Consider the following 25,282-nt stretch of genomic DNA (forward strand, 5'->3'; position numbering starts at 1 on the left):
TTTCTTCGTTACTATGATTTAATTAGGCAGATGTATGAATGAATAGAGTTTATTGATAGGAAAGACAGAGAGGTCGACCTGAGCTAGTGCGCTCTAGTCTGCTACTCTGCACTGGGGAAGAGGGAAGGGGAGTGAAAGTATTGGAATGGATGATGATGATAAGAGAAGTGGTGAGTGCTTATGTACATGAGACAGTTGCCTCGCTAGAGCCGCTCGTCGAGCTTGGTGTCCTGCAGGAACTCCAACAATACTTTTGTTGCACGCATTGAAATTGCAGTGTCAGGCCATGGGCCGAGGATCGCTTCGTCCGACAGTAGTTGCCTGCCAACGCTGGCTAAGAAACTGTCTAACGTCCTTCGCTCCAGCATATATGCTGGGCAGTCGCACAGTACGTGTTGCAGTGTTTCGGGCATCTGGCAGTGTACACAATCAGGGCTGTTCGATTGGCCGATGAGGTGTGCGTAGCGACGGGTGAAAGCAACGCCGAGCCGAATCCTGTGTAGCAATGATGTTTTGATCCGTGTAAGCTTCGGGGGCAAACAGAATTTACCGTCTGGGTCAATCATATGTAGACGTCTGTGAATGTTATCAGAGTGGGCTCTGTAAGCCTTTGTAAGGTCCTGCATGAGTGCCTTGATCATGGAGTTGGTGTCAGGTCGCGAGTAGGCAATCCGTACTTCATCAGAGGAAGAGGAGGCCGATCTTGCCTCACTGTCAGCGAGTTCATTACCAAAAACACCACAATGGCTAGGTACCCATTGAAAGGTGATCACGTGGCCACTTAACTCGGCACTGTGATAAAGTTCGACGATTTCCAGCACGAGCAGATAGTATGGTCCTTTTGTTTAAAAAGTATTTTAGCGCCTGTAGCGCTGATTTGGCATCGCACAATATTGTCCATTTATGGGGTGTCTGCGTTCTCATAAAACGGACAGCCTGCCGTATTCCCGCAAGTTCCGCAGCCGTAGATGTCGATTTGTGGTCTAATCGAAATCGTTGAGTAATTCCAAGTTGTGGGATGACAAATGCGGCCGTTGTGGCAGATGGCGTGACCGAACCATCGGTATATACTTGTACAGTCCCACTATAGAAAGTAAATATATGGGACAGCTAGGGTGAGCTGCTTCAAGCCAATGGAGGAAACGTGAGATTTCTTCCTAATTCCGGGTATCTGAAGCCTCACTGGTGGTCTTGGCAATGTCCATGGAGGTGTCGCGGGGATGTCGGTTGCCTGGAATCTTGCAGGTACAATGCTTGCGTGACATGCAATAGCTTTAGAAAAAGCACAGTCAAGGTTGATGCTTGGAAGCGTTGACAGTGGATGGTGTGAGTGTCTGGTTAGCAGGCGAAGATAGGTTCGCACAGGTTCACAAGACCTGTATATGTCGATAGGACAAGCCCGTGCTTCCGCTATTGTGCCCTTAGTTGACGTGCAGCGTGGCAAGCCAAGACATATCCGTAGTGCTTGAGCCTGAAGGCTCTCCAGCGTGCGTATACAAGATAACCCCATGTTAGATAACACAGGAATGCTGTAGCGTATATAGCCCACAAAAAGTGCCTGGCACACTTGGAGCAAACTTCGCTCAGAGGGGCCCCATCTCAGTCCTGATATTACACGAAGAACGTGTATGAAGTTGGTCAGTTTAGCCCTAAGCGCAGTAATATGTTTGGTCCAAGAAAGACTGCGGGCTATTATCACGCCAAGAAATCTGTGGTGGGTGACTAAAGGGAGCGCCGTTCCGTCGACAAAGGTTGGATAATTTGACATCGATTTGCGCGTAAATGCCATGACTGCACACTTAGTTGCTGAGAGTTGCAGGCCTCTACGGCGCAAGTACTTCGCCGTTATGGTAACCGCACGTTGAAGCCTTGCACGCACTTGTGGACTCGACACGTACTATCAGGATTATCAAAGTGTCAAGCCAAGGGACATCTAACTTCGGCATTTTCAGCGAACTAATAATAATAATAATAATAATAATAATAATAATAATAATAATAATCATCATCATCATCACATAATCATCATCAACAACCTATTTTAAGTCCACTGCACGACGAAGGCTTCTCACTGCATCTCTAATTACCCCTGTACTGCGCCAACCGATTCCAACTTGCGCCCGCGAGTTTCTTCATCATCACCCCACCTATTCTTTTGCCGTCCTAGACTGCGTTTCCTTTCTCTTGGCACCCATTCTGTAATCCTAATGGTCCATCAGTTATCTAACCTACGCATTGCATTACTTGCCCAGCTCCATTTCTTTCTTTTAATGGAAATATTATTATCAGCTATGCCCATTTGCTCTCTGATCCACACCGCTCTCTTTCTGTCTCTTAACGTTACGCCAGTCATTCTTCGTTTCGTCGCTTCTTGAGCGGTCCTTACCTTGTTTTCGAGGTTCTTTGTGAGTCTCCAAGTTTCTTCCCCACATGTTAGCACCAGAAGAATGCACTGATTGTTCACCTTTCTTTTTAGGTATAATGGTAAGCTTCCACTAAAGGTCTGAGTATGTCTGCCGTATGCGCTCCAACCTAATTTTATTCTGCTGTAAATTTCCTTCTCATGATCAGGGTCTCTAGTGAGTAATCTACCTAGGTAAACCTATTCCTTCACAGATTCTAGAGGCTCACTGGAGATCCTGAACTCTTGTTCCCTTGCCAGGCTATTGATCATTATCTTTCCTTTCTGCATATTGATTTTCAACCCCACTCTTACACTCTGTCTGTTAAGGTCCTCAATCATTTGTTGTAACCCGTCCCCAGTGTTGCTGAACAGGACAATGTCATCTAGAACCGAAAGTTGCTGAGATATTCGTTTTTGATCCTTACTCCTAAGTCGTCCTAATTTAATAGCTTGAATACTTCTTCCAAGCACGCAGTGAATAGCATTGAAGAGATTGTATCTCCTTGTCTGACCCCTTCTTTATAGGTATCTTCCTTCTTTTCTTGTGCAGTATTACTAAGAGTAGCTGTGGAATCTTTGTAGATATTTTCCAAGATATTTACGTAAGCGTCCTGTACTCCTTGATTACATAATGCCTCTATGACTGCTTGTATATCTACTTAATCAAATGCCTTTTCGTAATCTATGAAAGCCATGCAGAGAGGCTGATTGTACTCTGCAGATTTCTCGATTACCTGATTGATTACATGGATGTGATCCATTGTACTGTATCCCTTCCTGAAGCGAACCTATTCCCGTGCTTGACTGAAGTGTTGCCCTTATTCTATTGGAAATTATATTGGTGATTATTTTATGCAATACTGGAAGTAAGTTAATGAGCCTATAATTTCCCAATTCTTTAATGTCTCCTTTATTGTGGATTAGTATAATGTTAGTATTCTTCCAGTTCTCTGGGACCCTTGAAGTCGATAGACATTTCGCATAAAGGGCCGCAAGCTTTTCAAGCGTTATATCTCCTCCATCTTTGATTATCGACTGTTATTCTATTTTCTCCTGCCACCTTTCCTCGTTTCATGTCTTCTAAGGCCCTTCTAATTTCATTGCAAGTTATAGAAGGAGCCTCTGTAACTTTTTCATTACTGCTTTCAATGTAGGTATCCTGGCTGCTCTGGGTATTGTACAGGTCAGTATAGTATTCCTCCGCTGCTTCTACTATATCTTCGAAATTGCTGATGATATTACCCTGCTTATCTTTCAGTGCATAAATCTTGGCTTGTCCAATCTCACGTTTTGTTCTCGCTGATTTCATGCTGCGTCTATTTATTACTGCTTCCTAAGTCTTTCTTACGTTATAATTTCGAATATTCTTTAGTTTCTCCTTGTTGATCAGTTTTGACAATTCCGCGAATTCTATCTGATTTGTTGAGTTGAACTGTTTCATTCTTTGTGGTTGGCTTATTAGGTCCTTCGTTGCTTGAGAGAGCTTACCTACTGGTTCCCTTGGTGCGTTGCTTCCCACTTCAATTGCTGCTTCTGAAGCCAACCTAGTTAGGGTTTGATTCATTACCTCTAAGTCATCTACATCTCGCTGTTCTAAGGCTGCATATTTGTTTGCAAGTACCAGCCTTAATTGGTCCACTTGTATCCTTGTTGTGTCTAGGTTGGCCTGTTTCATCTTGACCAATGTCTCTCTTCAAATTCAGGTGAATCCTAGACCTGACTAACCTATGATCAGTGCACTTTACCCTTCCTAACACTTCTACATCCTGTACTATGCTGGGATCAGCAGAAAGTATGAAATCACTTTCATTCCTTGTTTCACCATTAGGGCTCTTCCAGGTCCACCTTATATTGCTACGCTTTCTGAAGAAGGTGCTCATAATTCGGAGCTTATTGCTTTCTGCGAATTCTACCGACGTTTCTCCTCTAATGTTTCTAGAATCGACGCCGTAGTTGCCAATTGCTTGTTCACCAGCCTGCATTTTTCCCACCTTTGCACTGAAGTCGCCCATTACTACAGTATCTTTTCTTTTTGCCACATAATCTATCACCACAAAAGCAAATTGACAACGTCAGTGGAAATGTTTAAAGGTGCGTTTTGTTTCGTTCCAGTCGCCATGTCTTAATCTAATGAGCAGAAGGTAAACATGACGCTTGCCTTGGGAGCTGCAAATGGCAACAAGAGGAAGACCACAAATATATACCAGTCATGGAAGTCTGGCATTAGACCAAACGCATCGAATATGATCAGAAATTATGAAAACCTGAGACAAACCGGCAACTTTAAGAAACAGTGGCGCAGGACTGCATCTTTGAGTCCTAGCCTACGCACGGTTGTTCTAGCATTTATGACCTCAAACGCTCATGCTAGCGTGCGGAACGTTGCCGCCCAGGTACCAATTTCCAAGTCGTCAGTTTGAAAGATTCTAAATGACTCAGCCTTTCACACGTACCACCTTAACCAGCAGCAATGCTTAGAAGACAGGGACATATGCAATCGTCTGGATTTCTCGAACTAGGTTCTCACAAAAACCGATGAGTCACCGGACTTTTTGAGCAACATCATGTCCACAGGTGAAGCCAATATTCCCAGAAATGCCCAGGTAAATCTGCATAATGCACACTATTGGAGTGACTTGAATCCACATTGGATAAAGCGCGATCAGCACCAGTACTAGTGGTCTTTCAATGTGTGGTGCGGTATTTACGCCGGTGCTATAATCAGTCCCATCTTCGATTGCACACTTAATAGATATCGTTACGTGGGTGAAATCTTAGAAGGAGTGGTCGATGAGTTTTTTAGCGAAGTCCCGCTGTCACGTCTTCCACTTCTGTGGTATCAGCAAGATGGGGCGCCAGCACGCAGCAGCAGTCGAGCACGAAACTAGGTGGATGCCACTTTTCATCGACTTTTTACAGGCACGGGCCTGTAAATTGACCGGCTAGGTCACCTGACCTCTCTCCACTCGATTTATTTCTTTGGGGTTACGTGAAAGATCGTGTTTACATGATCGAGATGGACGTCAGATTAGCTCAAGGCAAAGATAACGGATATCTGCCGTAGAATTCAAGCGTCCGTCATCAAAAAAGACACTGAAGATGTGATAAAGTGGACTAAGTACTGCGTAGCTGCAGAAGGAGACCTATTCGAACACCTCCTTTAGGCAGGAGCTGGTGTTCAACGGCGCTTACGAATTCATAGATAATAAAAGCACACTGAAATCTCTTGTGTTCTTTTTTTGTGCGATTGGCAATGGGACGAATGCCGATTCCGCTCATTTAGAAGTGGTATATTTACTTTCTTGAACGCGTTGGTTTTGCCTTTTCTTTACACGTGGGTCGCTTCCTGGTCTGTTTATTTCGCTTTTATTTTTTGCCACGAACCTGTTTTTGCAGCCCGTATACACTCTCCTGAAAAATAATATCGTCACTTTAATTTGGCTTTAATTTCTCAAGTTTCTGGCGCGAAATATAGCTTCGCGAGCACTCTTTCGATGCGGTGCGACCAAAGCCGGGATTTTGAAACATTCTATGCCTATTACATTGCTCATCGCGTTTCGTGCGTGTACAGAGCGGCGCTTCGGCCGCGTTATCAAGGGCCTTTTGTCATCAATGTGATCAGTTCGCCTTGAGAGACTGCTAATAAGTGGGACGTAGATATCAGAGGAAGGAATAGCTGCGAAGCCGCGAAACCTGTTGTTGGTGCTCCTTTCGTACCATTATCAAGGTGATGCCCTGTCTCTTCGGGTTTGCGACAGGCTGTGCAGTTGCTTTCAATCAGCTTATTTGAGGGCGCTGCTTTATGATGCGGGTGATAGCGCAGTCACGTGGTATTTTGACATTTCGCGAGGTCTCTTTGTCAACCAGAAGAAATAGTACGCAATTTGTACGTCGCTGATTGATACTTTGATGATTAGGACAGTACTTGTTGAGTTATATAAATAATTGCAATTACCGAATTATTTCTTAGCAGCGAAAGAAGTACTGGCGGCTTATCCACTGTACTGGAAACAATATGCACTAGGTTTTCTTTGAGTAAAGCTTTTTTTTTTTAAGTCGTGGTGCGTGATAGTTGGGCCTCCCTGAATAAGTCACTCAGTACTGAAATGAGGCCAAGTCGGATTCGGGCTTGAAATCAGAATCAACAGCAGTCACGCGCAGCAGTGCTTATACTTGAACCCACAGAGAGAGAGAGAGAGAGAGAGAGAGAGAGAGAGAGAGAGGCTGCAGTTTCGCCGGAAAGGTGAAGCAGTATTAGTGATAGCGAAGTATACGACAATTACAAGAAGGAAGATTACACGACCGAGAGGACTCAGGCTGTGAAATTGAACTGTCTCCTACTATGAGGTCTTGTAAATTGTCATGTAATGCCGTCGCTTCAGTGAACAATTCTTCGAGGTCACGCGAAGTTTCTTCAAGCGCATAACGTTAAGAGACAGAAAGAGAGCAGTTTGGATCAGAGAGCAAACAGGTGTAGCCGATGTTTTAATTGACATTAAGAGAAAAAAAAAAATGGAGCTTGGCAGGTTATGTAATATATATATATATATATATATAAATGAGAAGAAAAGGGGTTAACCGAAGGGCCCTATTTTTATTAATCATATCATAAGAAGCCAACAAACACCGACACCAAGGACAACATAGGGGAAATTACTTGTGCTTAATAAATGGAAATAATGAAACGATAAATTAATGGGAATTAAAGTGGATGAAAAAAACAACTTGCCGCAGGTGGGAGCCGAACCCACAACCTTCACATTTCGCGTGGGATGCTCTACCAATTGAGCTACCACGGCGTTGTTTCCCCATCCACTTTCTTGGGTATTTATGTGTCCTAGTAGAACCTTGGGAATGTTAGCGAGCGCCACCACTCACAGACCTTCGCGGCGGACGTGGAACATCTTTTTTGCCGCAGGCGTCACGAGAACGTGATCTCTTTGGGTGAAGGCAACTGGTCAATAAACCAACATATGCTACCTGAAGGCATCAATCTAGTCGGATTCGAGACCCTCGTTATGTAATAAACGAGAAGAAATGGGGTTAACCGAGTGGCCCGAGTTTTATTAATCATATCATAAGAAGCCAACAAACACCGACACCAAGGACAACATAAGGGAAATTACTTGTGCTTAATAAATGGAAATAATGAAACAATAAATTAATGGGAATTAGAGTGGATGAAAAAACAACTTGCCCCAGGTGGGAACCAAACCCACAACCTTCGCATTTCGCGTGCGATGCTCTACCAATTGAGCTACCGCGGCTTTCATCCACTTTAATTCCCATTAATTTATCGTTTCATTATTTCCATTTATTAAGCACAAGTAATTTCCCCTATGTTGTCCTTGGTGTCAGTGTTTGTTGGCTTCTTATGATATATATATATATATATATATATATATATATATATCAGCAGCAGCAGCAGCAACCTGGCTACCCCCACTGCAGGGCAAAGGCCTCTCTTATACTTCTCCAACTACCCCGGTCAGTTGCTAATTGTGGCCGTGTTGTCCCTGCAAACTTTCTTTCTCTTCTTTCTTCTTTATTCAATACGGCAAACCTTGTACAGGTCCAAGTAGGGTGGGTTAAATGGCAACAAAACAATAATAACAAAGTTAAAAACATCAAAGAGTGGCGAAAGGCAATAAAGAATCATTCCAGTCGGCTACAGTGCGAGGAAAAAATGAAAACTTGAATAAATCTGTTCGCACAAAATACGGCGTCAGGGAATTAGGATGATGGTGGCGTGTATGCCTCGACGTTGAAAGCGACAGATATGGAGAAGGGTTAATAGCTAAATATTGATTCCAATGGAAGAAAACAAATTGCAAACGTAAATTTTTTCTTCGTTGTTCAAGACATTGGATACCGTTAATCTTCATTAATTCAGAGGGTGAGTCATGCGGGGAAAATTTAGAGTAAATAAACCTTACAGCTTTTATCTGTACCTTTTCTAGGCGGGTGATATTGTGTTTATTAAACGGGTCCCAGACAACGCATGCATATTCAAATTTCGGTCTAATTAGTGAATTGTAAGCAAGTAATTTTACGCTAGGGGAAAAACTTAATATTATCCGCCCACCTAACTGCTACGCTTCCCTTCTCTTGGAATCTAGTCCGTAACTCCCATATATATATATATATATATATATATATATATATATATATATATATATAGATATATATGGGGTTCGGAAAGCTGGTCGGGCCCCCTGCTCCCCCCCCCCCGCCCCTTCCCGAAGAATGAAAACTTTCCGCCTATGTTACAGGTGACTTTAATATTGCTTGCTCGTCTGTTCCTTCGCTCTATGACTTCTCCGATAAAGCACAGTATCTTTCACATAGGCGCAGCCATCGCGGCCAGACTTTGAACCTGCGACCTGGTCCTCGCCAGCTCTCTGCCCTGGCTTTTAAGCCAGCTTTGTGGGTAGATGTGTATAATGAGCTTAGTGCAATCAAATGAACATGAAATGAGCACAGGCCGTGATAAGCACACGCGCGTAGTTTTTCTAAAAGTCAAGTTCCGTGCCCACCTTCTGTTTTGTTGCCTATAGCGTGGGCCCGTCTTGCAGATTGTAGCCTTCAAATACACATTCTATCTATGCGAACCATGCTTTGCTATATCTATACCATTTGCGATGAGCAGCGATTATGCATGAAGCAGGTGTATTCGCGGCTGTCACTGGAAAACGAGATTTACTTGCAAGAATAAAGAATGGTCCATGCAGGTCGCTGAATGATCGGATCATGTGTAGAGCATCGGGTCACGTGTCCCTCGATTTTAGAAATGTTTTACGATGCTTACAGAAGAGAAACAATTAAGTTGCATAGCGAATGTTATTATAGGCAGCTTTTTCGGAAGATCCCTTATGGTACATTCGACTAGTCATTTTCGAGCGCTCTAGATCGAGCACTCTTGGGGAGCGGTTTACATGGCTGGTCGAAATCGAGTGCTCGGAACACACTTGCTTAGTTCATTCTGAGCTCCACTTTCCAGCTCCGAGCGCTCGGGGGTGCGGCCTAGATCCGACAGAATCCCCATCACGTGGCTCCTCCTATTGCCTCTGGCGCACCTAGCACGTTCGGCTGGGGCAGGGTTCCTCCTACTCGAATCTCGCGAAGGCTCGCTGCAAACCAAGTAAGAGCGTGGTGTAAACCAGTAGAATGCACCATTTGTAGCAGCGGCGCCAGTGCTCCCATCCTACCCAGTGGAGGAAGCAAAATTGGAAGGAGATACTAGGCATTTCGGCGCAATAGGATATCGTTTATCTCGGGGGTAGTGTGATCATATGATCGCATTCTAGCAAAGGTGCAACCATGCGAAAGATAGAAAAGGAAATAAGCCCATATAGTGTGGAGTGTCATTAAGCAGGATGTCGACATATCCGAAAAGAACTCGACTTTAAAAGCAAAAGGGCCAAAGTAGAAGCACAACGAACCGTTGAACAGAAAGCGTTTCTACCGACTTTAAACGTGTTGCCGCCCGTCAAACCGTCAACCAGGGCATCCAATGTTTTACCACGAAGCTGTCTGGATGCTGTTGTGTGAGGCTGAACACTGTACCTGCTTCGCCAAGCGTTCGTGGAGAGCTGCGTACTTTAATTTTTGATAAAGGCCCGAGCGTGTGCTTAGGTCGCAGATATGCACTGTGTCCTATAAAAATGGGCTGCTGCTCCGAATAAACGACTACAGGAGAGAGATAATTTATTTGAATGAAGGCTGAGACTACAATGACTACAAATGACTACAAAAGTCCGAAGAAACTGGTGTAGTTGTCAAATAAGCAGGCTTAAAAAAAAAAAAAGAACGCTGCGAGAGATGAGTATACGCATATGCCGCTCAGAATGAATGGTTCTCTCATCGTCGGCACCGCACTTCCACTCGAACCTGTTTAGTTAACGAAACTTCACTCTGTGCTGTCTCGCCTCTTTATTGCCTTATGACTCTTTTAACTTTTACTCAAGGAGTACTTTCACTCATGCTCCAGCTCCACTGCACCGCGTCAAATACAGAGCCTCGCATATGTGAGTGAAACAGGTTCAGCAAAAAATACGAGCAAGCGAAATTTTGGCAGCTTCCTCAGCATCACCCCGCCGGATATGGTTCTTTAACCTCTCTATCGCGAACGTATAGGGCTTCAGTACAGCGCGCAAAGTGTGAGGTACGAAAGCAAAGAACACGAACGCCTAAAGATAGCCCTGGCGCACCAGTGACGTGCACCATCCATCGGGGCGCTACTGGGATGTCCGACCGGCGGCGTATAACAGCCCCCTCATTAGCCGGCCTGATCCAGGGACCGGCGCATAGATAAGCCATTAGGCGTCGACGGCGAAGGAAAGGGGGGCGCCGCTACCGCGCGCGGATCACCCCGAGCTGGCATCCGTCAGCTTCCGCGGATCCCTGCGCGCACTTCCGGAGCGCGCGCAATATCGCCTGCGCGGTCTCCCTCCCGCAAATGGCCAGCGCGAAAATTAGTTGGCCCTAATAAATGTGCCTTCGCGCGGACGAGCGACGATCACGCGGCGGACGCGCTACCGCCCCGGTAAACTGAGCGCATGCATGTGCCGATCGCGCTATCTTCGAAGCGCTTTTGCGCCGCAGCGGGCGGCTGCTCGTGCGCGCGCACGCGCGGATGCGCCAGCGATGGCGCATACGAGGCACGCGAAGCTCTGTCCATCCCCTCGAGGGCATTTGCGCTGCAGTTGTTCCTTTAGTGCGCGAAAGCAGCTGCTCGCCATTACTTGGTCAGTCGGGGAAACGGACGAATGCGCGCTTGAAACAAGTCGGCCGTGCCGTGATCGAAAACGGCGAATTAATTGCGCTAGTCCGCATAGAGTCCACGCGGAAACATACGGGCCTCCGCTGCCTATGTGTGTGTGCTCGTATGCATGTGGCTTCGGGCCTGGCGCAATATTTTACGCGAGTTATATAGCGCTCGCGCGCGTGGCAGCCAGATGAAAAGCGGTAATCGAAATGAGGGCGCTTATTCCGGCGCTAGCATGGCGCTTCATTAATTAATTTCAGGGATTTAAAATTAAACACCCGTTGGAAGTTCGAGGAAAGCGTCGAACGGGAGCTTGAGTGGGCTCGACATAGTTTGCGTCGCCTGGACGTCCCCCCCTCGACGCGGTCTTTCCGATTTTGGTCATGCAAAGTTACCTGGTTCGGGAGGAATGAAGAAATTATACCGAGACGGAGGCAAAAAAAAAAAAAAACTGGAAATTCATATTTTTATGCTTGCGGCGTTCTTACATTGTTCTTAGAAGGTTTCACCTGCATACATTATCGTGAACTCAGGCATGCGAATGCTTTAGTCGTCTCTTAAGAAAACAAGGTACACCTTTTCCATACACTCGCTAAATCACGCAGCGCATATATATATATATATATATATATATATATATATATGTGTGTGTGTGTGTGTGTGTGTGTGTGTGTGTGTGTGTGTGTGTGTGTGTGTGTGTGTGTGTGTGTGTGTGTGTGTGTGTGTGTGTGTGTGTACAAACATGTAGATACAAGAAGCAACAGGACCTGTATGCAAGTGCCGTTACCAGCGTCTACGCAGTCAAAAACCAATTTGAATAGCTCTACGCCTCGCCCAGTATTTACGCTTACAGCTGAAAGCTCACGTGGGCAAAATGTCCGTGTCCGATCACTCTGTTCATGTTGTAAAACTGTGTAGGTACAGTAAACTGTACAACTATATATTGGAATAGGAATAGCATGGTTACATTATCCTAGCCTCTGAAGAAGCCCCAAGTTGGAACCTGCATCTGCACTGTTACAAAATGGTTCAGCTTAGTTATTCCCCGAGGTGGCTAGCCAACCTGAGGGACAGACACTGTAGAAAGAGAGAGGGTGAAATAAAATCCGAGGACACGGTACAGTTCTATGCTTGCATATCCACGGCACACGGGCCGGAGCAACAAGCAGGCACACCATAGCTCGAGCATGAAAAAAAAAAGATTTTTTTTATCGGTGTTTGCGCTGTCTTTCATTCCATTGGCAGAGAGGGCAGTGGTAGTGGGGAAGAAAAAAGAAAAGATATTGCGCAGCTGCGCAGAGCGCGACTGTGACGTTCGGAACACAACAGCTGTCCTCTTGATTCTAGAATAGATGGAAGTATTCCGGGCGCGGAAAGGTTGCAGGAAACGCTCGGAAACGGCAGTGTACAGAGCGTAGCACCATCAATGTTTATCCCAGAGTTAATTTACCTGCAGAGAGAAAGCAATGACAATAAATTTGAGACAAGAAATAATGCTAAAACAAGGTGCATTTTGTTTGTTGAGTATAGCGAGCCGTCACACTAAACTAGGGAACGAAGTAAACGCTCTTAGCTGTAGCCTCTTGCAGACAACCGTTGGCGCCATCTTCCTTTTTCGTTTCTTCCGCACCTCTCTTCCGATAAGCAGCTGTTGTGTAGCGTCAGACAACTTGCCTTTCCACAGATGGCTTGAAGTGAGGGACAGGTCGGCACCCCACCCGGAACCACGCAAGTACACGGGAGGCTTGATAGCCGTCATAGAAAGAGCGGAGGCTTGCCGCTCGGACCATTTGAGGGAAAGTAGATGGCAGGCCTTTCAAAGAGCACAAGGTCCTGGGACCATGACTCAGTGCGCGTGCGATGTACAAAGCCACAAAAGCGCTGCTGCGTATCTTAAGATCGACTAGCCTTTATGGCCGCTTGTGACTGACTGAACGATGAACGATATCGAATGTGTGTGCGCGCACACTGTGAATGCTTCTGCTCTCCTTCTTGTCATCATTTAGTCCACTTTCTCAATTTCTCCCTGAGCAGGGTTACTAAATGTGTCATAAATAAAGGGAAAATCAGACATTCACCTGTTCGTAGCAATTTCCACGAAGGAAACTCATGCGGGTTCCTCGCAAAAAAAAAAAAAAAAGCCTCGAAGTTGAAGAACAATTCGTCCTGGTCCGGGACTCGAACCCCAGACCGAATTTTTTATCAACTTCTTCTTCAAGCGTTCACACGCTTCTGTGACCTCCATTGAAGTCTCAAAATACTGGTCGTGAGGAAACTAGGTATATACGCCAAGCATAAATGTTTCAACGTGACTGCACTTACTGGGCTGGGAGAGCTCAACGGAACAACCGATCTACAGGAGACATTCTAGGGAAAACGTGAGCCGAAATCCCCATAAACTGGCAGAATGGTTCATCGTCGTTTTGACACCGTAATCGGTCCTCTATTGATCGCTGGCATTCTCTTTGACTCGGGAATTCCAAATGTAGCAGGCTTAATTTCTCATCTTCACGTGATGGTAGGTAGTTGATGCAATTTTCCTTCGTTTCGTTTATTTATTTTCCTATCCAAAGCACTGAGGCTTTGGATAGAGGAATGGCTAAACCAAGCAAAGGTGCATTGAAGCATGCTTCTATGTTTTCTCCCAATTAAATTTAATTGCTCAACAAGGTCTAATCTCTTTGAAGGCCGGCATAACGTAACGATTCCTTCCGCTCGAGTCTATGCCACTCATATCATCCACAATTCACGTACGGCTGATCCTGTTGATCACGCGGGAGCGAGCGCCGCTCTCACCACTGACGAAGCGCGAAAAGGAGTGATGGGATCGGCAAAGAATTATTGCGTTATCCCTGCCATGGTTCATCCGACGTCCCATAAGTGGCAGCCGCTCCCCACGAATTTAGGATTGGGGCTTAGACGCTACGGGCTATCTGCCTTTCGCACGCACTAATGGTGTAAGCCGTCTGCGTTGCAATTACGCATCCTTGCAGGCGCACTCACGCCAGTGAGCAATTTATAGAACTATAAATCGGGTGCTCCGTAGATGTTGTGATGCTACGGCTGCTTACCAAATTCCGTGGAAAAAATGAGATCGATACACAACCACGTTCATTTCCGGCTAATCCGTTAGCCCAGGCGTCGTTCGCGTCCTGGGCCAACGAAAGGCAAGATTCGTACACGGTGTGATCATTTCTAAGTTTTACGGAATTTTTTAAAGTCGTCAGTGGCACATAGCATAACTCTTGTCGTTGAGCTGTGTTATTCGAGGAGGCGTACATTATTACCACGAGAAATCTAAGCACATGTTAAATTAATGAACAAACATTGAGTATCTAACTTCCTAATTAATTACTTGGCGGCACATATTGCATTTACGAATTGTAGCGCATGATTTTACAAGGCGTATCCACTTGCAATGAATTTCCGAGACGACACCATCTTCGAGATATTATTACTCAAAGTGTGGGGCGAAATAGATGGGCGTCCCAGTTACTTTTGTGCTTCAATGCATAAAAGATCATTTTGGTAAAAAAGTAAGTGGAAGTACAATGCATTCTTACGGCGAGTTTGATGGCGCATATCGTCAACCTAGTGTCACTTTGGAATTTCATTCGAAGTGGATGTGCCTCGCAAGCTCACCGGCTCTGGCAACAATTCGTAAATTGCAATATGTGCTGCAAAGTAATAAATTGGGAAGTTAATTAATACATTTTTGTTAATTAGTTGAACGTGTGTTTAGCTTTATCGTGCAAATTATATCCGCCTTTCTGAATGATCCAGATCAAGGACTAGCATTATGTTATCTGCAACAGGCGAGTATTAAAAATTCCATAAAACTTAAGAATGATCACCCCGTATTTGAAATTAAAATTAAAACGGTTTGGATGTTCGCCACGTGTATTTCGTCCTCTAGCAAACACGTGTTCGACAGTATTGCGAAAGACGTAGATATAAATAGAGGACAAGTGAAAGATCGTATTTTTTTGCTAAGCCAGTATTACGTTCTGCTGTTCCATTGTAACAACGAGATCCGGTTTCTCCTATTTCTGTAGGTTTTAAAGTAAACCTTCTAGTGTGCTAATAATAGCTCTTTCTTTATTGCAGATACTTCTAGAGGGCAAGGTTAGGTACCCGAACTTTAATATACAAATGTGTTTATGTGTTGTATTCCTTTTAACTGGGCGTCACCTGGAGCATTAGATTAATAAATAGCAGGGAGGGGATGCGAGAGGAGGCGCGGGGATTGCAGTCATTACCCCCATTTTTTGGCGGCAGAACTAAGGGCCATTAACGCCAAAGCAGTTTTGGATTTTTTGGTATACGCATGCATAGATGTAGTCACATTCGAAATGTTAAATAACTGGCGGGTTTTGCGGCCCAGCGCTACGGCTTGGCTGTACGAGACACCGCATCGGTGGACGCCGGATTAACTTCGACCACCGGCGGTTCTTTAACTAGCATCTACTTTGCACACGAGCGTTGTCGGACTCTGAAGCCACTGTAACGCGGTCTTAGCGACCGAGAATTGGACCCGCAATCTCGTGAAGCAACGAAAGCTTTGCTGCAAGGGCTTGCTTATCTGCGTAGTAGAGGTCGTTTCTTCGTACGATTTCGGTAGGACCAAATAAAGCGTCGTCTACAAAAGGGGGAGCCGAAGGCCCCTGTTTCCCGACGGTGGGGTTTTAGAGACTGTCCGATACTGCGCCGAGGTGTGGAGTGCAAAGAGACAACTTTCACAGGATGTGACAGATATCTCGCCCGCGTGGCTGGGTGTGAGTGGTGACGGCTTATTGCTAGGACTCTGATGCTCTGCGCTTGGGGCGCACGCTAAATAACACAACTTCCTTGAAACTATTCCCGAGTCTTCAACTACGGTGCCTCCATAGTCCATGGGAATCGTCGGGACGGCAGAACTGATAAATAAATAAATAAATAAATAAATAAATATGTCAGTCGGTTAACTTTCATTTCATTTTGAGCTGCTGTAAATTGGTGTCCTGCACGTCCCTGCTGGGTGCCACGCCAAGTGTCCCAGGCATGTCGTATCGCTCGACCATCTGAGATTTTGCTCTTAGAAAATCATGGCTATTTACTACCTTGCTCAGAGTAATTTTCCAAAATATTTCTGCTGAATAAATTCTTCCTTTCGCGTGACGTGCTTTGAAAGTTTGTTCAAGTACGCGAAACATGTTTCTGCAATAAAACTGTTATAAAAGTTAATTGAATGCCTACCGCTTCACAACTTCACTTACTTCACTTACTTCACTTACTTACTGAACCTACAAAGATTCGTATTCACTATCTGAATGTGCTCATTGGCAACTTCGGTAAGAAAGAGTCCCTTAGGGGTCCCGAATTCTGACAAAATATATACGAAAGGGACCATTTTTTCTGGAAAAACTACTATTGATTGGTTTATGGTAATTGTTTCCTACATTGTAACAGAGCTGCATGAAAATTAGTTACGCTCCAATACACCGTAGGGATTTTCTGAAATAACATGCCAAATATACAAAAATTTTCGTTTTGTTCCACTTTTATCAACGGTTTTCGCGATGAGGTACTCCTCGTAAAGATATTACACAAAGTGCGTTAGATAGGCTTGCTTACTGGCGCTCGATTTCAGTCATTCTCTAAGCAGGGTATGAATTTTTGAATTTGGCCCCTTAGCTGCGATCGGCATAATCCCGTGCTACCACTTCACCGCAAAGCGCAGTGTATCTCTTGCTGCACACAAACGGTACGCACAATTTGGTAACGTAACGAGACCTTCCTGAGCACGCAAGGGCTCGACTGCGTTGCCCTGTCAATTAACTGTTATAAAATTTCTCTTTGTGTTATCTTTTTGTCGTCCCAGCTAGAGTGCGAAAGGAGCCGAGAGGTCGAGTGAGAGCTCTCAAAGTTCACTTCTTTTATCGCGTCCTGCGGTTTTCGTAGATTCCTCTTCACACTCCTGCCTCAGAAACTCCAAAATAAACACCTGAGCGCGCACATGCAAGACGTCTAGTATGCGTGAGATCGATGGGGGTGAAATGCACAAACACCTGTGTACTTAGATTTAGGTGCATGTTAAAGAACCCCAGGTGGTCAAAATTAATTCGGAGTCCACCACTATAGCGTGCCTCATAATCAAAGCGGGGTTTCGGCACATAAAACATCATCACTTCATTACATATTTTCTTCATCTGGAATACAGAAGTTACTTCTTCCGCACGGAGCTGCAAATAGAAGTTGATTAGAACGTTCGCTAATGAGAACGTGAGCACCTCTCTATCTGTCATCATCATCAGCCTATATTTAGGTCCATTGCGGTACAAAAGCCTCTCCCAGCAATCTCCAGTTACCCCTCTCTTGCGCTAGCTGATTCCAAGTTATGCCAGCAAATTTCCTAATTTCATCGCACCACCTAATTATCTGCTGTCCCTTACTGCGCTTCCCTTCTCTTGGTATCCATTCTCTAACCCTTAGCCTTACATGGCCTGCCCAGCTCCATTTTTTCCCTCTTAATGTCAGCTTGGTAATCGGGGGTACTCTCGGTTGGGTACTCTCGTTTTTTCTCTAATCCACACCACCGTCGTACTGCTTCATAACGTTACGTCTAGCATTTTTCATTCCCTCGCTCATTGCACGGTCCTTAACTTGTCCTCAAGCTCCTTTGTTAACCTCTAATTTCTGCCCAATATGTTAGCACCGGTAGAATGCAATGATTTTACACTTTTCTTTTCTACGACAGTGGTAAGCTGCCAGTCATGATTTGGTAATACTTGCCGTGTGTGCTCCAACCCATACTTATTCATCTATAAATTTACTTCTCATCTTCAGGTTCTCCTGTGAGTAATTCACCTTGATGAACATACTCTTGCACAAACTCTAGAAGCTTACTGTCAATCAAGAGTTCTTGTTTTCTTGCCATGCTATTGAGCATTACTTTCGCCTTCTGCATATTAATCTTCAACCATACTCTTACATTTTCCCGGCTAAGGTCCTCAATCATTTGTTGTAATTCATCCCCAACGTTGCTGAACAGAACAATGTCATCTGCAAACAGTAGGTTGCTCAGATATTCGCTGTTGATCTTCACTCCTAGTCCTACCCAGTCGATTATCTTGAATAAGTATTCTAAGTGTGCAGTGAATAGGATCGGAGAGATTGTGTCTTCTAGCCTGGCCTTGGTACGTATACGTATAGGTAGCCTTGATACGGCCTTTCTTGATACGTATTTCCTGCTTTTCTCTTCTTCTGAAGAATTAAGGTAGGTGTGGTGTCGATATATATATTTCGTAGGCTGTTGGCGTATGCTTCAAGTACTCATTCCTGCACTCCGTGGTGTATCGTAGCTACAGGTAGGTTCAGCTTATCGATCAAGGCCGACAACTGCTCCGCCTGGGCGTCTCTTTCACTGTGACTGTCGAACAGTTCAGGTTCCTTAGAAATGTGAGAGGAATACGTGAAGCTTCTTTGCGGCCTATAGCAGATCCTTCCGAAAACACAACGTGTTGAATACACGCATGTGGAAGGTCTTTCTTTTGTAAATTCTTAAGTAGAGCGTCCCTTTCTCCACGGTATATTGGGCACGACCGCAGATAGTGTTCAATGTCTCCTCTTCTATTGCATGAAGTACACAGCGGAGCATCGGTACGTTCCGTCTTGCATAGCCAGCACCAGTCCTTATTCGATGTAGTGGCGAGGCTTCCTTTCGACGAAACAACCTGGTTACGCAGGACGCATGCGGCGAAATCTAAAGCTATAGAACGTGAGCACGGGTATCCGATTTCGTGACTTGATTGCTCTTTGGTACTTTGACTTAAAAGGATGTGGGAGTGCTGCGTACGCAAGAGTGTCAGCTTCGTCGTTTCCAGCAATGCTAGTGTGACAGGCGATCCACTGAAACTTCAGATTCAAGCCTTCGCGAATGACATTGACTTACGTGGGAACTAGCTGAGTGGTAAGCCGCGACAGAGTTGTTGCAATGCAGCCTTCGAGTTCGTGAGGAGTACGACATATTGTGCAGGCAGAGCTTTCGTAAGACATTTATTGCCACACCCTCGCCAACTCAAGATGCGGCCACACGGTACAGTTGGGCTTGACTCAGTTGTAATGAGTCATGGCCCCGGTAAAGCCCTTCTCCAACGTGTAGCTGTCAGGATACATTTACATTTATATGCAGCGCTGCACAGGTGTCGCGACTTAGGGTTGCGCTGCTCGAGACAGGCAAACAATAGAGCCGCCCTAAGCATTTGAAGATGTTACCTGCAGCTAGAGTGTACCGAGACTGCATTAAAAGAACACTGTTTCATCTGGCGAAGCAAAGTCCTTCGTTGTAGAGCACTCGACGACTAATTACCAGAATCATCTCCAAGTGTACACACATGGGTCCGTCAAAGCGGACGCAGACCGCTCCGTCTCTACGTTTGGTCTACCCTCTTTGAGAGTTACACAGTCTAGGAATCATGCTCAGCAGCCAAAAGACTGTTAAGAGAAGCATGCCCGACCATACACGAACTGTGCCACTGTGCCACTACGAAATACCGTTAACGCGCTGGAGAAGCTACATTGGCTAGACCGGACGCTGCGTCAACGATCGAGTGATGGAACGTAATGTCAAAAATAAGGACATCGCGCATTTAAGCGCTCATGTGACTTCATGCGCATGTGAGCCACGCTTAATGGAGATACGGATCCCGGGAAAGAGCAGAAACAAAGCAGCTCGCGAAATCTAGCGAACACAATTTATCAAAAGGAAAGGTAAAAAATTGTGCAAGTGATGTCGGTGAGTTTGTTTGATTCAGAAAGGCGTTATCTGGAAAGTGTTTGTTAGTTTTGGTAGTATGAAGTGAGGTTAGAGCACCTGCACGGTGCGCATTAGTAATGAAACAGAATACCTTTTATATGCTCCCTGTTTGCAGGCGTGTCCCCTATGACTTCCTTATAGAGACTACACAGCCGTTCCATGTGTGATGCTGGCCGGGAGCGTAAGCGGGTCAGGAGTGCTTGACCATCTGCGGCATGGTGAAGGCATGTAGGTGTACAGCCTTGCCCACCACACCGACCACCAAGCCCTATCTCGACGGAGCTGCATATCATATTGACCGCAAAAAAGACGGGGACAGAGGGAGAGAACACATAAACAGCACGGAGCTGCCAGGTGTCTCAAAGAACCGTTCCCCAACATGTGCCCTACAGCAGACGGCAGCCTCTCTCCTCTAAGAGAGACTTGGGGACCGCCTTCACATCTTGTCGATGGATCCGTGATACCAGAGACGGGCTCATCCACAGCAGCCTGCGTTGCACCGGCCCTACAAAAGAGCAAGCTGTGCCGTCTCCCAGGACATGCAAGCTCTACCGCAGCAGAGCTAGCAGGACTCCACCTTGTTGTGGACCTATTGGCAGAGGAGCTACCAACGACTCCGGCAGCTTTCTTCTGTGACTCCAAGGCGGCGCTGTTTTGCCTGCAGAGCCCTGACAAGGCTAGCCTTGGGGTTGCACTGCTCTCCTTAAGACGGGCGGCCCTTCAGGATGCAAGATGCTCACTATACCTGCACTGGCTACCGGCGCACGTAGGGGTCCCGGGCAATGAAGAGGCAGACACTCTCGCAAAGAGCGCCCTTCACTCTAGCGTTCCCCTTAGCCCTGCTGCAATGGCCGCGGACTTCACAAGACACAGGCTGCGCTGGCACATCATCGCCTGCCATCCGGATAAACGGGTATCCCTGGGACGGCCTCCACGGCCTCTTCCACAGCACGGCCTCCCACGAAGGGATACCTCGTTGCTTCTCCGACTGCGGGTTGGCTGCTACTGGACGGCAGCCCGCCGGCACCGCCTTGGGAAAGCCACCTTGCCAGCCTGTGCCTCCTGCGGTGACCCAGAGACACTGGAGCACCTTCTGCGGGCCTGCCCTGCTCACCTGCAGCACCGGGGCTGACTTCTGCAGGAGTTCGCCCGCCTGGGGCTCCCATGTTCACGACAGGAAGACATCCTCTTCCCCAGTCGTAATCAGCTACCAGCCTTCCTAAGTGTCGTCGAGTACCTCGACTCGTCGGGGCTCTCGGTGAGACCAGATTATTTCTTCAAAGACGAATAGCCTAACGGCTATCCACCACCTCGGGCCTCCTGATCTGCCTGAACTTCGCTTCTGCTGGGCCAGCTCCTATGGTCTATCACCAGTCTACTGCTCCGATTGAAGCCACTGGGCCTTCCCGGCCGGGCTGCTCCTTCACTCTCATAACCAACCCCCTGCTGGCGCTGAGCCGTGCTCCCGCAAGGGTTGCAGAAGATAGTGCCGGCCTTCCCTCCTTTCCCTACAAGAACCACTTCTCTTCTCGCTCTCACTGTCTGTAAAAATGAACAGTTGAAAGCAAGCGCTCGTCCGTTTTTTATGTCCTCCTATCTCTGTGATCATGTTGTTGGACCTAAATTCATTATTGTGCAACGTCCTAGGTTCGCTGCCGGCGGAGATTTCTTCAATCAACGACTCTCAGTGACACCAGAGAACGCAGCCATAGAACGTCTCAATGACAGTTATCGTTTTAAAACGAGTTTTCGCGAGCTGAAGAGGAGATCGAGTGAGCGACAGCTAGTGAGTGCCGCGAATCATAACGGGCCGCATGCCAACATGGTCGAGAAGTGCTTCAGGTCGTAATCGATTTCGAGGAAGTTGCAGTGAAGCTCGCGTGAAATTTGAAGCGCATATTGAAATTTGTGACGCAACATGTTTCCGCATTGCACTTTACCGGCAGTGCGAAGGGATCTCAAGTCGAACACCAACCAATTCAATGCACAGTTTACGCAGGCATGTTTCTCAGAATTATGATTCTAGATGCGTAAGTTCGAGCAAGTAGATATGCCTTGCGTGCTGTCTGTGTTCAATTGTACCATTAAAGCAAGCTCATGAAAATTTTTATTTTAAACCGCATTAGTTAAGTTTATGCAATTAGTCATAACACTATTAAAAACAGTTATTGGCGCTCTTTAGTTAATTAGTCAATCCATCAGGGACTAACACATAGATACTGACATCCGCTACCACCAGTGGTGTGTTGCCGAGAATATAGTTTTTCCTATACGTCCCATATAATAATGCAACCGCTTGTTGAAGTTTCTGTGCAATAGCCAGTCCTCTTAGCCAAGCAGTTTTCCTATTTTTTTTTATTCCGTAATATTGTTACCATTTAAATAATACGGCAATATTATTCTTTCTTCTTTTTTTTCTTTTTCGTCCCTCGCCTTTCGCCTTATCACGCTTTTCAGGGTAGTTCCATACAAAATTAATGTTTCATTCATTTGACTATATTTTTCTGAAGAATAGACGAAAATGATGATTTCTTGCTTGTTTTATAGTACGACAGGGAATGTTAACTAATCTTATATCATTTAGTATAAATCATTGCGTTCAGCAGAGAAACGTGCTGCAGGTCATTTATTTTTCCTGGTCGTTGTGTGCAGGACAAGATCTTAATTCTTCGACGGTACTTCACGCAAATTTGATGACGCCGTACTGCTTTATACGCCACCACCTACACTGCTCACAGCCGGTTAAATGTGCCGCTAAGGGACCGTACCCTACAAAAAATTTGGAGGACGCTTAAGCTTCGCCTTTAAGAGGAAGCTTTAGCTCGGTTGCTCCTATCTAATTACATGTAAAAAGAGAAGTTGTTTTTCTCGGCAACCACGGCATCAAATTTGACAGGGTTTGTTGCATTTAAAAGAAAAGCTTAAAATCTAGTGACTGTTGGTTTCGGATTTTCGATTTAGGTCGTCAATTTTTTATTAAAAATTGGCGAAAATCAAAACTTTTCCGAAAACGAAACTATCCAGTTTACAACTCTGTAAATCAACAACGAAAATTGATAATACAATTCCGTGAATTGAATCTAATAGTACATCCACAGCGGACAAAATTGATATGTTACACATGAATGTCAAAAAATTTAATAATATGGAAATACAGCTTTTGCAGAACCCTTGAAAACAACGTAACAAATTCATGTAAGATATAAGATGACCTATCGAATTTGTCCGCTTTCAATGATCTAATGGATTCCGTTTACAGAACCGCGATATCTCTTTTTTACGCAGAGCTAGGAATCTGTAAACTTCGTGCTCCTATTTTTTTCAAACATTCAAATTTTTGAAAATCTTTATAACAAAATTCAGGACCTAAATCAATATTCTGCTACCAACAGTCACTAGAATTTCACTTGCCCTCTCAAATGCAACAAATTTCATTAAAATCGGTCCAGGGGTTATCTCAGAAAAACGTTTTTGCGTTTTTACATGTATTTGAATAGGCCGCGTCGGAGTTGGGCCCGAGCTAAAGCTTCCTCTTAAGAGTGGAACGCGATCGCATTGAACGATCCCTGACTGCTTCTCACGCTTCCCGGCAACTGGAGCGTCTGTAACCGTAATGGTTACCGGGAAACGCTGGCCTCGAACGCTATGCATGAAGGCGGGCTTTCTGGTAGAAACGCGGCTTCTTGTGTAGGCCGCGATGCGACGGAGGCGAGCGCCAGCTGGAGGTGTTGCAAGGGACCAGGCACGCCGCTCCGGGGCCCCCGAGACACCCGCGCGCCGGCGTACGCAAATTGCGGACGCTCCGGCTGGTTTGTGAATGGTAGAAACGCTGGAAAAAGTATTTTTCTTAGTTTTCGCGTGACAGAATTATGTTTTCTCGCATAGTCAAATTACAATCCGAGAGATATTTATGTCTGTAGGTTATGTGTAAGTAATAGTTTACGATTTTTCAACGTATTTCAGCTTGAGAAATTAGTTCAGTAAATTCTTTGCGTCACATGGACGGTCGGGGTATGGGCGGTTCGAAAATCTTTTCGCCGTAACGATGTCCGACGCCGACACTGGATTTTTGGCGACACGGGCTCCTTAACGTTATCGCGTTAAAATCACTAGCAGTGCTTTAGGCCGCCGCGCAAGGTACCTTTTGCTCAGGCAAGGCGTTGGGTGCCTAGTAATGTAGCACGTCGCCTTCACCGCCAAGGACGTCCGTCCAGTCCCTTTCAGTAGACAATTTGTAGCCTACTTCTCCTTTTCTCTATGTGATGTTAGTACCTATACGTTTGCATGATTGAGGATGACTATGCTAATAATAATAATATTCAATTAATCAATCAGTCAATTGTACTAAGTGCCCAGGAAGAACCTGGTGGTCTTGGTAACATCAACGACGACGACAACAATAACAATAATAATTGTTGTCATTATTATTAGTAGTTGGTGGTGGTGGTGGATTGGCATATATTCAGAGAGACACAGGCACACAACAACACATTGCCAAACATCAGTAGCGCAGAAATTATTAGACATTGATAAAGGGACACAACAGATACACAAGGCAGTAAAACCGGCCACTCGAGAAATTCCCGAGGAAGCAGGGCTCGAAGCAGCCTACAGCGACGTTTAAGACGCCGGAGGCTGAATCTGGCACTGCGGCGGCGAATAGCATGCTTAAAAGGGGGATTGAGCCTCACGCGCACCGCGTAGCGCGACATCAATGGGAGTCCACACGTAACAGCATGGAGAACCAGCTCGGGCTGGGCAAAACGTGGAACATCCTCCGATGTCTCTTAGACCCGGAGGGCAGCAAAACGACACAGAGGCAGAACCTCAACAAGATCACCCACACTTACGCGGGAACTGAAGATGAACTTATTCGTGACATACAGAACAGATGCATAGGAAGGATTACGCGAGAACTGCACAACGCGTATATGGGTACGGAAAACCCCGCGATGGACGAGGAAATCACGGATCCTGAGGTGAGGGCCGAAATATTCAGGCTACGCACAAAGTCGGCGCCGTGCCCGGGTGGCATCACGAATAAAATTCCCCTAAACCTAAACGATGAATCTATCGCGGCAATATCAAAGTACATGAACGAGCACTGGGAGCGGGGCGCATTGCCGCGGCAGTCGAGAACTGTGCACGTGGTGATGATCTCCAAACCCGGCAAGCAATAGCTCATTGAGAAGCTCAGGCCCATTTCTCTGACCTCGTGCGTGGGGAAGCTGATGAAGCACGTCGTTCTGACTAGATGAAGCAACTACATGGAGGACAGAGGCCCGTATCCACTCACGATGATTAGGTTTAGGCCGAA

This window comes from Dermacentor variabilis, unplaced genomic scaffold, assembly GCF_050947875.1.
Source record: "Dermacentor variabilis isolate Ectoservices unplaced genomic scaffold, ASM5094787v1 scaffold_12, whole genome shotgun sequence".
In the NCBI taxonomy this organism is placed as follows: Eukaryota; Metazoa; Arthropoda; class Arachnida; order Ixodida; family Ixodidae; genus Dermacentor; species Dermacentor variabilis.